The sequence below is a fragment of the Triticum aestivum genome, chromosome 3A (genome assembly GCF_018294505.1).
Source record: "Triticum aestivum cultivar Chinese Spring chromosome 3A, IWGSC CS RefSeq v2.1, whole genome shotgun sequence".
NCBI lineage: Eukaryota > Viridiplantae > Streptophyta > Magnoliopsida > Poales > Poaceae > Triticum > Triticum aestivum.
The window spans coordinates 638649060-638664516 of record NC_057800.1 but is presented as its reverse complement, the minus strand read 5'-3'; the positions used below and the strand labels follow the sequence as shown (position 1 = coordinate 638664516).

Sequence of the window (15457 nt, the reverse complement as noted above, 5' to 3'; positions counted from 1 at the left end):
TCAACTCTTTGCCCTAGAACAACACCTACAGCATAATCACTAGCATCACACATAATTTCAAAGGGTAAATTCCAATCAGGTGGCTGAACAATAGGTGCAGTGACTAATGCTTTCTTAAGTATTTCAAATGCTTCTACACAATCATCATCAAAGACAAATGGTATATCTTTTTGCAATAAATTATTCAGAGGCCGAGAAATTTTTGAGAAGTCCTTAATGAACCTCCTGTAAAATCCGACGTGACCAAGGAAACTTCTTATACCTTTGATGTCCTTGGGACATGGCATCTTTTCAATAGCATCAACCTTGGCTTTATCAACTTCAATACCTCTTTCAGAAACTTTGTGCCCCAAGACAATACCTTCATTAACCATAAAGTGGCACTTTTCCCAATTCAAGACAAGATTAGTTTCTTCACATCTCTGCAAAACTCGATCAAGATTGCTCAAGCAATCATCAAAAGAGGAACCATAGACGGAAAAGTCGTCCATGAAAACCTCACAAATCTTTTCACAAAAGTCAGAGAATATAGCCATCATGCATCTTTGAAAGGTAGCAGGTGCATTACATAAACCAAAAGGCATACGTCTATAAGCAAAAGTACCAAAAGGGCATGTAAAAGTAGTCTTTGATTGATCTCTAGCCGACACAGGTATTTGAGAGAAACCAGAATAACCATCTAGAAAGCAATAGTGTGTATGTTTGCATAATCTTTCTAGCATTTGATCAATAAAAGGTAAGGGGTAATGATCTTTCTTAGTAGCTTTATTTAATTTGCGGAAATCAATTACCATCCTATAACCTGTGATAATTCTTTGTGGAATCAATTCATCTTTATCATTAGGAACAACAGTAATACCTCCCTTCTTAGGGACACAATGGACAGGACTTACCCACTCACTATCAGCAACGGGATAGATTATACCTGCCTCCAGAAGCTTTAGTATTTCTTTTCTTACCACTTCTTTCATTTTAGGATTCAGACGTCGTTGAGGATCACGAACTGGTTTGGCATCTGCTTCCAAATTTATTTTATGTTGACATAGAGTGGGACTAATGCCCTTAAGATCATCAAGAGTATATCCAATAGCAGCATGATGCTTCTTCAGAGTTTTCAATAATCTTTCTTCTTCATGCTCTGAAAGGTTAGCACTAATAATAACAGGATATATCTTCTTTTCATCAAGATAAGCATATTTAAGATTATCAGGCAAAGGTTTAAGCTCAAACACGGGATCACCCTTGGGTGGAGGAGGATCCCCTAAGATTTCAACAGGCAAGTTGTGATGCAGAATAGGTTCCTGTTTAAAGAATACTTCATCTATTTCCCTTCTTTCATTCATGAACATATCATTTTCATGGTCTAGCAAATAGTGTTCTAAAGGATCACTAGGAGGTACGGCAATAGAAGCAAGACCAATAATTTCATCCTTACTAGGTAATTCTTCCTCATGATGTTGTTTACTAAATTTAGAGAAATTAAACTCATGAACCATATCATCCAAGCCAACAGTAACAACATTCTTTGTGCAATCTATGGTAGCATTGACAGTATTTAAGAAGGGTCTACCAAATATAATGGGACAAAAGCTATCTTGTGGAGAAGTAAGAACAAGAAAATCAGCAGGATATTTAGTTTTCCCACACAAGACTTCAACATCTCTAACAATTCCAATTGGTGAAATAGTATCTCTATTGGCAAGTTTAATTGTGACATCAATATCTTCTAACTCAACAGGTGCAATTTCATTCTTAATTTCTTCGTATAAAGTATGCGGTATAACACTAGCACTAGCACCCATATCACATAAGCCATGATAACAATGATCTCCTATTTTAACAGAAATAACAGGCACGCCTACCACAGGTCTATGTTTATCTTTATCACAAGGTTTAGCAATTCTAGCAGTTTCACCTTCGAACTGAATAACATGCCCATCAATATTATCAGACAAGAGATCTTTAACAATAGCAATATTAGGTTCTACTTTAACTTGCTCAGGAGGTGTATAAGTTCTAATATTGCTTTCACAAACAACAGTTGAAGCTTTAGCATGATCCTTTATTCTAACAGGGAAAGGTGGTTTCTCAATATAAGAAGTAGGAACAATAGGATCATTATAAGTGACAGTCTTTTCTTCAACTTTAATAGGTGCAGCTACTTTTACTTCTATGGGAGGATGATATTTAAACCACTTCTCCTTAGGGAGATCAACATAAGTAGCAAAAGATTCACAGAAAGAAGCTACTATCTCAGAGTCAAGTCCATATTTAGTGCTAAACTTACGGAAAATATCGGTATCCATAAAAGATTTAACACAATCAAACTTAGGTGTCATACCTGACTCCTTACCTTCGTCGAGGTCCCAATCTTCAGAGTTGCATTTAATTCTATCCAATAAATTCCATCTGAATTCAGTAGTCTTCATCATAAAAGAGCCAGCACAAGAAGTATCGAGCATGGTGCGATTGTTATCAGAAAGCCGAGCATATAAATTTTGAATAATCATTTCTCTTGAGAGCTCATGATTGGGGCATGAATATAACATTGATTTAAGCCTCCCCCAAGCTTGAGCGATGCTTTCTCCTTCGCGAGGCCAGAAATTATATATATAATTGCGATCACGATGAACAAGATGCATAGGGTAATACTTTTGATGAAATTCCAGCTTCAATCTTTTATAGTCCCATGATCTCATATCATCACATAGCCTATACCATATCAATGCGTCTCCCTTCAAAGATAAAGGGAAGACCTTCTTCTTAGCAACATCATCGGGTATACCTGCAAGCTTAAATAATCCACAAACTTCATCCACATATATTAAGTGCTCATCAGGATGCTTTGTTCCATCTCCTGTAAAAGGATTAGCTAGCAGTTTTTCTATCATACCCGAAGGAAATTCATAAGGAATTTCATTTTCAATAGGTTCAGTAGGTTGAGGAGCAACTCTTTGCTCTACTGGACGGGGTGAAGATACCCCGAACAAGCCCCTCAGAGAATTACTTTCCATAGTAACAAGTGACAGTAAATTTCAGCACACTATATAAATTTTTCCTTACCAAATTCCACCTACCAAAGGCGCTACACTCCCCGGCAACGGCGCCAGAAAAGAGTCTTGATGACCCACAAGTATAGGGGATCTATCGTAGTCCTTTCGATAAGTAAGAGTGTCGAACCCAACGAGGAGCAGAAGGAAATGATAAGCGGTTTTCAGCAAGGTATTCTCTGCAAGTACTGAAATAAGTGGTAACAGATAGTTTTGTGATAGGATAAATTGTAACGAGCAACAAGTAACAAAAGTAAATAAAGTGCAGCAAGATGGCCCAATCCTTTTGTAGCAAAGGACAAGCCGGAACAAACTCTTATAATAGGAAAAGCGCTCCCGAGGACACATGGGAATATCGTCAAGCTAGTTTTCATCACGTTCATATGATTCGCGTTCGATACTTTGATAATTTGATATGTGGGTGGACCGGTGCTTGGGTGTTGTTCTTACTTGAACAAGCATCCCACTTATGATTAACCTCTATTGCAAGCATCCGCAACTACAACAAAAGTATTAAGGTAAACCTAACCATAGCATGAAACATATGGATCCAAATCAGCCCCTTACGAAGCAACGCATAAACTAGGGTTTAAGCTTCTGTCACTCTAGCAACCCATCATCTACTTATTACTTCCCAATGCCTTCCTCTAGGCCCAAATAATGGTGAAGTGTTATGTAGTCGATGTTCACATAACACCACTAGAGGCTAGACAACATACATCTTATCAAAATATCAAACGAATACCAAATTCACATGACTACTCATAGCGAGACTTCTCCCTTGTCCTTAGGAACGAACGTAATTACTCACAAAGCATATTCATGTTCATAATCAGAGGGGTAATAATATGCATATAGGATCTGAACATATGATCTTCCACCAATTAAACCAATTAGCATCAACTACAAGGAATAATCAACACTACTAGCAACCTACTAGCACCAATCCCGGACTTTGAGACAAGAATTGGATACAAGAGATGAACTAGGGTTTGGAGATGAGATGGTGCTGGTGAAGATGTTGATGGAGATTGCCCTCTCCTGATGAGAGGAGCGTTGGTGATGACGATGGTGATGATTTCCCCCTCCCGGAGGGGAGTATCCCCGGCAGAACATCTCTGTCGAAGCTCTAGATTGGATCCGCCAAGGTTCCGCCTCGTGGCGGCGGAGTCTCGTCCCAAAAAGTTCCTTCTTATTTTTTCTCATCAAAAGACCTCATATAGGAGAAGATGGGCGTTGGAGAGCTACCAGGGGGCCCACGAGGTAGGGGGGCACGCCCCCACCCTCGTGAGCAGGGTGTGGGCCCCCTGGCCTTCATCTTTGGCGAGGATTTTTCCTTGTTTGTTTTAAGATGTTCCATGGAGTTTTAGGACTTTTGGAGTTGCGCATAATAGGTCTCTAATATTTGCTCCTTTTCCAGCCCAGAATTCCAGCTGCCGGCATTCTCCCTCCCTATGTAAACCTTGTAAAATAAGAGAGAATAGCCATAAGTATTGTGACATAAAGTTAAATAACAGTCCATACTGCGATAAATATTGATATAAAAGCATGATGCAAAATGGATGTATCAACTCCCCCAAGCTTAGACCTCGCTTGTCCTCAAGCGAAAAGCCGACAACAATAAATATGTCCTCATGTTTAGAGGTAGAGGCGTCGATAAAAATAAAATACGGACATGAAGGCATCATGATTATTCTCATAACAGCAACATATATAGATTTCGTCATATGATTACTTATGTTCAAGTGATGATCTATTCACATTGCAAAAGTATAAATCATAAACCTTATTGGGCTTCGACAAACTATGATCTCAGTCATTGAAGCAATTGCAATTTATCATAACATCGGAAAGAGTCTATGTGATGTAGCGACCCGACCTCAGACGGTCAAGTCTCTGTGCTTAAGTGTCATCCCTGGATCGGTATGCTGACACACACAGTAATCGAGGATTTATAACAGAGGTAAATCACATGTAAAAAGTAACGTAAATACTATTACCTCAATCCAAAATAGCGGAAGTAACAAGGTTGTGGATTCCCATCAACACCAACGACAAAGTTGAGTGTAGAAATCATAACCCTAACGTATCACTTACTCGTCATAAGAAATCCTGCAACATGAGACGTTGCAGCCACAAAGGGTCAGTACATTGAATGTACTGGCAAATTCACACCATAGAGAATGATGAACAATGGCTATCACTACATGCATATATGGCTGGTGGAAAAGCTTTATGGTTATATGTTTTTGCGAAAAGCCAATTTTTCCCTACTGCAAAGGAATAAATTTTTATTTAACTATCATGGTGGTTGTTGAACATTGAGAATGGTTGACAGCATTCTCAATCCCAATTAAGTAACATCATTAAACCCAACAATATTCATTTAAAGTAACATGATGAGATTCACATGATAATCCAGGTACTAGATACTCAAGATGTCCATAACCGGGGACACGGCTAACCATGATTAGTTTATACACTCTGCAGAGGTTTGCGCACTTTTCCCCACAAGACTCGATCTCCTCCGTTGGATTTCTCGCACTACATGGTGTTTGAGAAATGGATGACCGAGACATAGTCTTTCAGAAGCGTTTGCACCTTACGATGGGTAGACCGTACCACCTACAATCCCTACATCTGCTAGTCTACCACTGTAAGAGTTCACACGACTTAATCAACTATGCTAGAGCCCATAATAGCTTGTGGCTGCACACGGAAGTTTCTAGTATGAATAGTCTCATGATCCCTTTGAGCCTGGGTGGCGGTCCAAAAGAAAATAGGCAATCCTAGTCTACCCAGGTGCCTAGACAGGCAATCCTAGAATAACCAGGTGCCTCAATCCACCCAGATGTGTGTTTAAGTTGCCACCTTAAGTAAACCATTAATTAACAATCTCACATCTGTCATGAATACTCTCCAAACCCAATCCACGTCTACGAGCATAGCATGGCAATGTAAGCAATACGTAAAAGTAACTCCCAAGGTTTGAATGCAGGGCAATAGGTTCCTACCTCATCAACTACTTCCCAATACCCACATGTTATCAATCCTACTCATGCAATGTTTGAGGGTGAAACTAATGCATAAAACTGGGTATGAAAAAAGGTATGATCAAAATGTGAACTTGCCTGCAATATTGGTGAAGATGATTCGCACTCAAAACTCTTGATAGTTCTACTCGTCACACTTCGGTCAATCTATCATAAGCAAGCAATAGTAACCACACATAAGCAATCACTCCAAAATCAGAGAGAACAAAGAAAACAATTCGGAAAACGTCAAAACCAAGCAAATAACTCTTGCAACATAAAACAATTTCTAACGGTACCAAAATTAAATGAATTTGGCCTTATCAGAAATTTTAGGTCAAGAGCTTCGATTTGCAAAAAGAATCAAGTAAATCGGAGCTACGAAACTCAAGTTATGATCAAACAAAGTTTGAATTCAAATCTGATCTAATTCAAATTTTAAACTTTTCAAAAACATGTTTGAGTTGGATTACTGGATAGAGGGGATCATAACGAAGACGTGGGTGTTGGTTTCGTTGGATTTGGATAAACGGGTATAAAGTTGTAGAGGTTCGAAGCAGAGGGACTAATCTGTAAAAGAAATACTACAAAGAGGTCCCTGTCTAAAACTAACAGAAAAAGAAAAAGGCTAAAAAGTGAACGTTCGCTTTCTAAACCTACCCAGCGAACGCTCTCTAAAAAAAGAACCAAACTAAAAATAAATAAAACCAGCTAAACCGAGGAAAACCGGATCGGGTTTTTGTGCGGGTTTTACCGGTCGGGGCGGTTTCCCGTCGGAAAACCGGCGGTGGATCTCGAACTTTGAGACAAGAATTGGATACAAGAGATGAACTAGGGTTTGGAGATGAGATGGTGCTGGTGAAGATGTTGATGGAGATTACCCTCTCCCGATGAGAGGAGCGTTGGTGATGACGATGGTGATAATTTCCCCCTCCCGGAGGGAAGTATCCCCGGCAGAACAGCTCTGCCGGAGCTCTAGATTGGATCCACCAAGGTTCCGCCTCGTGGCGGCGGAGTCTCGTCCCGAAAAGTTCCTTCTTATTTTTTTCTCATCGAAAGACCTCATATAGGAGAAGATGGGCGTCGGAGAGCCACCAGGGAGCCCACGAGGTAGGGGTGCGCCCTAGGGGGGCCCACACCCCACCCTCGTGAGCAGGGTGTGGGCCCCCTGGCCTTCATCTTTGGCGAGGATTTTTCCTTATTTGTTTTAAGATGTTCCGTGGAGTTTCAGGACTTTTGGAGTTGCGCAGAATAGGTCTCTAATATTTGCTCCTTTTCCAGCCCAGAATTCCAGCTGCCGGCAGTCTCCCTCCTTATGTAAACCTTGTAAAATAAGAGAGAATAGCCATAAGTATTGTGACATAAAGTGAAATAACAGTCCATACTGCGATAAATATCGATATAAAAGCATGATGCAAAATGGACGTATCACAGGGCGTCCCGAATGCCTTCCCTGTAAAAAGGCCATGTGAATATGGTGGGTGAAGTGTCTAAAAGGGGATCCTACTTTTTTGAGTTGGGACTTTTCGGTTTTTCTTACGTGCGATGCAGGGAGCACTCCGGGATAGTCGGCCGTAATGGCCACCATGGCATCGTCGGAGCTTAACTGATAGAACTGCCGGTTTATCAGCTCCACGGAGATAACCGGATCTTCTTTGAGTCCAGAGTCGAGGGCTCGCTTAGGGTCCTTTGGTTGTGGAGAAGGGCTGAAGACCTCCTTTATGGCCTTTCGCAGTTCCTGCCATAAATTGGCAAGGTGAATACTTACAACGAAAAACGCGGGAAGATGGAAGTAAGGGGATATAGCTTACCCAGCTTGGAGGATTGTACATGGAGAATCCGTCCCATGGCTTGATGCGGGTGAACTCCTCCTCCTCTCCCTTGAACAGTTCGGACAACATTTTGGCTAATGCGGCAGCATCGCCCGGACCCTTACGCCCGTAGCGAGTGGCATCATCATCCCCGTTGAAACACCATAAGGGATGCCCACGATATTGAAGTGGTTGCACTCCCCGCATTATGCAAATTGACATAACTTTGGTTATTGTCAAACCTGACTGAGCCAGTGCCTTAATCCGGTTCATCAGATAGAGGACTTCTCTGTCGTCTTCCACCTGGGGGCTCCGTGGGTGCCAACTTCGGCGCTTCTTCAGAGGAGCATTGTTGAACTCAGGAAGACCCCGCCGAACAGGGTCCGGAAGGGGAACGTCCTCCATATAAAACCATTCTGAAGGCCAGTCTTCGGACGGCTTCTTCGGGGTACCGGACAGATATCTGGTATCGGCGATGCGCCATACTTCGGCTCCACCCACTTGATAAAGTGATTCCCTCTATGTGCGAGGGACAAGACAAAATAGCCTTTTCCATAGCTCAAAGTGAGCCTCGCAGTCCGGGAACAACTCGTAGAGAGCAACATAGCTGGCGATGTGTAGGATGGAGGCAGGCGTGAGATTGTGTAGTTGGAGGCCGTAGAACTCCAGGAGCCCGCAGAGGAATGGATGAATTGGAAATCCGAGTCCCCTTAGTAAGCAAGGAACAAGGCAAACCTGTTCCCCCATGGAGGGACAGGGAAAATTCTCCGCTTGCTCCCCACCATTGTAGGTGGCGAGCCCGGCTCGAACGGGCACCATGTATGCCAGAGGAAGGAATCCTTTGGTCTGCAGTTCGACCAATCGACTATGTGGAACTGAACACCTCTCCCAATCACCAAGCTTAGGGCTACGGGGGCGGGAGGAGGAGCTGCGGAGGTTGGCCATGCTGGAATGAATCTTTCCGAAACGCGCTCTGATGGATTCTTGCTGAGGGGAGGGTGGTCTGGATCGGATCTAAGAATCCCAATCCCTTTAATAGACAATTTATTTATCTAGCTAGGGGGGTGAATGTAAAAATGCCCTGGTGCCTCGTATTCGTTCGAGAAACTGCCCTTATTGGGCACAGAAGCCAAGAGGATCAACATTTATGGGGCCGAATACTATTTACAAACACTTGGAAATTGGAGAAGAACCTGCCTTGCAATGCCGAAGACAATACCGCGCGTCGGACTCGTCGTCATTGAAGCCTGGTTCGGGGGCTACTGAGGGAGTCCTGGATTAGTGGATCTCCGGACAGCCGGACTATATCTTTCGGCCGGACTGTTGGACTATGAAGATACAAGATTAAAGACTTCATCTCGTGTCCGGATGGGACTCTACTTGGCGTGGAAGGCAAGCTAGGCAATACGGATATGTATATCTCCTCCTTTGTAACCGACCTTGTGTAACCCTAGCCCCTCCGGTGTCTATATAAACCGGAGGGTTTTAGTCCGTAGGACAACATACAATCATACCATAGGCTAGCTTCTAGGGTTTAGCCTCTACGATCTCGTGGTAGATCTACTCTTGTACTACCCATATCATCAATATTAATCAAGCAGGACATAGGGTTTTACCTCCATCAAGAGGGCCCGAACCTGGGTCAAACATTGTGTCCCCTGCCTCCTGTTACCATCCGCCTTAGGCGCACAGTTCGGGACCCCCTACCCGAGATCCGCCGGTTTTGACACCGACAGCGGGGAACAGGATTGTCATTGCAACTTGTGGGGCTATAACCTTGTTGGTTGATCTGCTTCATTCACTAGATGCCAAAATCCAAGAAAATGCAGTTACAGCCCTCCTCAATTTGTCAATCGATGATGATAATAAGATCGCCATCTTGAATGTGTATGCCATTTATCCTCTGGTCCATGGTCTGGAAACAGGGAACCTTGAAGCTAAAGATAATGCAGTCACTACTTTGTCCACTCTCGGTTATTGAAGAGAGTAGTGTGAGGATTGGACGATCTGCCACTGTTAAGCATCTCGTAGATGTTTTGGGGAATGGGACTCTACGAGGAAATAAAGATGCAGCTACTGCATTGTTTAATTTATCCATACTTGATGAGAACAGAGGTCGCATTATACAAGCAGATGCTGTGAAGCACCTAGTTGAACTTTTGGATCCTACTACTAGAATTGTTGATGAAGTTTTAGTTGTCTTGGCAAATCTTGCTAGTATAATGGAAGGGAGGACTGCGATTGGGTAGGCACGTGGTATTTGATCCCTTGTTCAAGTTTCGAATTGGGTTCAGCGAAAGGGAAGGAAAAATGTTGGTGCGGCACTACTTCAGTTATGCACAAACAACAACAGATTTTTGCAGCATAGTTCTTCAAGAGGGTGTGTGTGCCCCATTTAGTCGCACTATCATGGTCAGGTACACCGCAAGCAAGAGAAAAGGTTTTCCACTTCTATAACAAAAATTTACAACTACAAGAAAAATGGTTGCAGAATCATTTTCCTAGGAATTTGAATTTGTCGCAGGTGGAGGCTCTTCCCAGCTACTTCCGCTGCTAGAGGCATGGGAACTCATGAAGTAAATGCTTATGATGATCTTACCATGTACATCATGCATTTCCCTGGACTTCTCAAATGACGGTTATTGTTGCTGATTGGTGTTGTGTACTATTTTTATACTCGGATTGAGATGTGCTCGTCATGTCATACTATTTGTTGGGTGTAGGTGTTGGTTATCGTCATTGTTGCTGAGATGGCGTATTTATCGTTTTCATAATTTTGTACAACTTTCATTGGTATCTGTTTCCCCAACATTTTGTTCTGTGCATGTTGTTGACTGACCCAAACTGTGATGTGTTGCCAGCATGTTTCCCCTTCTTCAATGAGAGATGGATACTAGCTATCCGATGTGCCTGATCATGTGATTGTAGGCTAGCAGCATTGTACTGGTGCTCATTGATGATATCATAGAAATCAGTTGTTGCTAGCTCTAGGAGCAAACCTGGCTCAACTCTGTTGAGTGGCTTTTATGATTCATTGAAAGTTACCAATTTAGCACTATGTAGTTGAGTCACTAGTTTACCACATTATGCAAATGAAATTTGATCCAAGGAAATTGTATCCTTGTGATTGTACTAATTGTTTTTCCTATTAAAGGAAAAGAATTGACATGTTTCTTATGTCGTTAGTTTGTCTCACCTGGTTCAGTGAGATAGACCGAAGGATGCAAGTGCAAGTGTGCAATCCAACTATGTGTTATTAGATTGGTTGCAAGAGGAATGCATCCATGCATTCTTCTAACTTACGAGTTACATGTAAATTTGCAACATTTCGAGTGCGGCGTTTCAGCACCCGGGCTCAGATGAGCCCGGGCAAAATCACAAAAAAATTCAAAAAAAATCCCAAGCAAGATGCTTGTGTGCGTGATGTTCGTGCAAAATTTGGTGGAGTTTGGACATTCGAGAAGCAGCAACAAAAAGAAAAAATTGGCTTTGTGTGTATGGTTACTGTCCATGCACTGTTTGAGGCGAATTTCCCTTTTTTGCCATGAGCTCCACATATGTCCAAACAGGATGAAATTTTGCACGTACATCATGCACTCAGACATCTTCTCAGCAAAAAATTGATTTTTTTTATATTTTCTATTTTTAATCACGGTGCTGTTCACCAGGCTCATCTGAGCCCGGGCACCGGAGTGGATTATCGTAACCTTTCATTATTTCACACAGAAGAATAATCATGATTTTGCAAACTTGTATCATGCCTTAAACCACATAAAAGGAACCAGTACCTAGGTTATAAGACAAATTGAATTATACCTTACTGAATCACTCATTGCTCTTACAGAGTTATTTCCTTGCAAAAAGTAGTACCGACCAAATTGTTTCACCCTACTTCATAGCATGAATAAAATATTTATGCTATAAAATTGTTTCAACAAAAAATGCTAGGAAAATATTTGTTGGTCTGATTTTATCTTCTATTTTTTTTCTTCGGTTTTATTTTCTTCTTTGAACATAGTCTAATCGCAGATGCTCACATATATGCACATACACTCTCCCTATGAACTCACACACGTGCATCGTACTTCTATGTGCATTTTCTAAATACTGAGTCGGCACAACATTTTGAGATTGACGAAGTCACCATAGGGTACTTTCCCACTGAACGAACACCACTGGAAAGCCTGAAATAAATCCAAAAAAATACTAGCACCAGTTCCAAGTCTAGTACTTGAACCCTGGTGGGTTGGTTCCACAAAAGGAATCTAACCATATAAGCTACACAGTTCACATCCGGATTTATCTTCTAAAAACATCAATTTATGTCTACCAACACATTCACGCCGTGCTCAATCTTGTTTTGTCGTGTGCAAAAACTATTTGTACGATTGAAATCATCTTGATGAGCAATTGGCGGTAGTAAAAAGTACTACAAAGAAAAGAAACAAAAGAAAGAGGGTAAACCATAGACATGAAAATTGGGGAGGGAGGGGGGAATCTTGCTACTACACCGTCTCCCCATGAGAACCATCCTTGACTCCCCAAGGCGGGTATATGAATGTCATCCCCAACCGAACTGCTTTTCTTCACCGTACTCACCACCTACTTCCCCCTTTTCTCGCCACAATCCCAGGACTGATCCATAGGCCGGGCAAAGAGGGTGACCGCCCCTACCGCCATAGAAGGGAGGGGTCCAAATATTAAACATGATACTAACCACTATAGTATTATCTATGGACTCCAAAAGATTATTGCATGTGTGTAAAATAAAATCCTAACTTTGCAGAAGCAAATCTACATCACCACAAGTTAACAATCAATCTAATAGGACTTAGTTAGCCTGCTAGTCTCTATCTCTGATATACGTCCAACATGTTGTATTGAAATCTATGTAAACTATATTTCTTTGTTTAATCTATACATAACCTTTTATTTCAGACTAGCATGTGCTCTTGTATACACCAGATTAAACTGAACTTCTAGATGAGCATACCAAATAAAAAATGGTATGTAAACACTGAATTAGCAATATGTTTACATTCATCGATGATTGGTGTTATTTTAGTACCATGCATTTTTTTCTTGAAAAAGGGTGTATTTTTAACTCATGATGAAGCATCAAGGGGATACAAAACACTAGAGCATACACCCGGCTTTAGTACCATGCATATGTTAAACTTATAATTGAATCTAAATTAAAACACTTTGGCAGATGGTACAATTTATACTCTTCAAGCTTTTATAAATATGCACACCTAATAATACACTAATAACCGAATCTAAATTAAACATTTTGGCAGATGGTACAATTTATACTCTACAAGCTTTTATAAACATGCATGCCTAATAATACACAAAGATCACTAGGAAAATATTAATTGAACATTATTATTTTATTCTTTAGAAACATCTAATATGATATTTAATGAAACGAAACTATATCTACATGACCATATGCACATATATACAACTATATACGTGTGCACTATAAAATTTGGGGAATTGTCACAAAAACAATTCAAACATAAATTTCGTCATGATACTTAATTTAAATTTAGTATAAACAAAGTGATCGGTGATATACATTACAACTGGTAAGAAATAACATTGGTTAACTATACCAACTAAATTATGTGGATAACTATACCAACAAAATAATAAAAAATTCCTTAATATTGTTGTATGATAAAAATAAAAGTGAATAAGTATAAAAGTTTGATATAAAACTATTTATCTTATTTCACCCGGGTTCACTAATTTGTTTGGACCGTCCTGCACAATCCCCAAATCTCGAGACATATATAGTCTTATCGCATATCACTTGTAACACCCACAATGCGGCTATATCTCCCACGTGCCGGGGCACGACTTAGAGACATAGCCGCATGGTAGGTCTGTCGCAAGAGGGGTAATATTTACACATCCCATGTACTGAATAAGAAGGGATAATAGTCGGCTTACAATCGTCACTTCACACAATACATAAATAGTCATACATCATCCAGAATACAATCAAGGTTCGACTACGGAACCAAAATAAAGAAAGACAACCCCAAATTCTAGATCCCCGATCGTCCCAATTGGGCTCCTCTACTGATCATCCCGAAAAGAAACATAGTAACGGCCCGAATCCTCGTCGAACTCCCACTTGAGTTCAGTAGCGTCCCCTGCACTAGCATCATCGGCACCTGCATCTGTTTGGAAGTATCTATGAGTCACGGGGACTCATCAATCTCACACCCTCCCCTCAAGACTATTTAAGCTTAAAGATAGGAAAGGGGTAGTGAGGTGGAGCCACAGCAAAGCACTAAGCATATATGGTGGCTAACTTACGTAAATGAGAGCGAGAAGAGAAGTAAAGCACGGTCGAGAAGCTAATAGTGATCAAGAAGTGATACTGAAGCTACTTACGTTCAAGCATAACACGAGACTGTGTTCTCTTCCCGGACTCCGCCGAAAAGAGACCATCACGGCTACACACGCGGATGATTCATTTTAATTAACTTAAGTGTCAAGTTCTCTACAACCGGATATTAGAAAATTCCCGTCTGCCCATAACCGTGGGCACGGATTTCAAAAGTTCAAAACCCTGCAGGGGTGTCCCAACTTAGCCCATCACAAGCTCTCACGGTCAACGAAGGATACTCCTTCTCGCGGGAAGACCCGATCAGTCTCGGAATCCCGGTTACAAGACATTTAGACAATGGTAAAACAAGACCAGCAAAGCCGCCCAATGTGCCGACAAATCCTGATAGGAGTCGCACGTATCTCGTTCTCAGGGCACACCGGATAGGTCAAGCTACGAGTAAAACCAACCCTCGAGTTGCCCCCGAGGTGGCCCTGCAGGCTGCCCATTTCGGACCAACACTCAGAGGAGCACTGGCCCGGGGGGGGGGTTAAAATAAAGATGACCCTTGAGTCTGAAGAACCCAAGGGAAGGTATATGGTGGTAGGTAGGCAAATGGTAAAACCAAGGTTGGGCCTTGCTGGAGGAGTTTTATTCAAAGCGAACTGTCAAGGGGTTCCCATAACACCCAACCGCATAAGGAATGCAAAATCAAGGAACATAACACCGGTATGACGGAAACTAGGGAGGACAGAGTAGAACAAAACACCAGGCATAAGGCCGAGCCTTCCACCCTTTACCAAGTATATATATGCATTAAATTAAATAAGATATAATAATGATATCCCAACAAAAACCATGTTCCAACATGGAACAAACTTCATCTTCACCTACAACTAGCAACGCTATAAGAGGGGCTGAGCAAAAGCGGTAACATATCCAAACAACGGTTTGCTAGGAAAGGTGGGTTAGAGGCTTGACATGGCAATATGGGAGGCATGATACAGCAAGTGGTAGGTATCATGGCATAGCAATAGAGTGAACAACTAGCAAGCAAAGATAGAAGTGATTTCAAGGGTATGGTCATCTTGCCTGCAAAGTTCTCAGAGTTGTCGAAAGCTTGATCCTCGTTAGCGTACTCAACAGTTTCCTCGATCACGTACTTGTCTCTCGGATCTACCCAAAGCAAGAACACAAGCAAAGGACCAACAATCAATC

General features: G+C 41.5%; 1 pseudogene; it reads left to right on the top strand.

The window, feature by feature from the left end:
• Positions 1–10468, top strand: part of LOC123057063 (U-box domain-containing protein 4-like) — a 51778-nt pseudogene extending 41310 nt beyond the window's left edge.
• The last annotated feature ends 4989 nt before the right edge of the window (positions 10469–15457 follow it).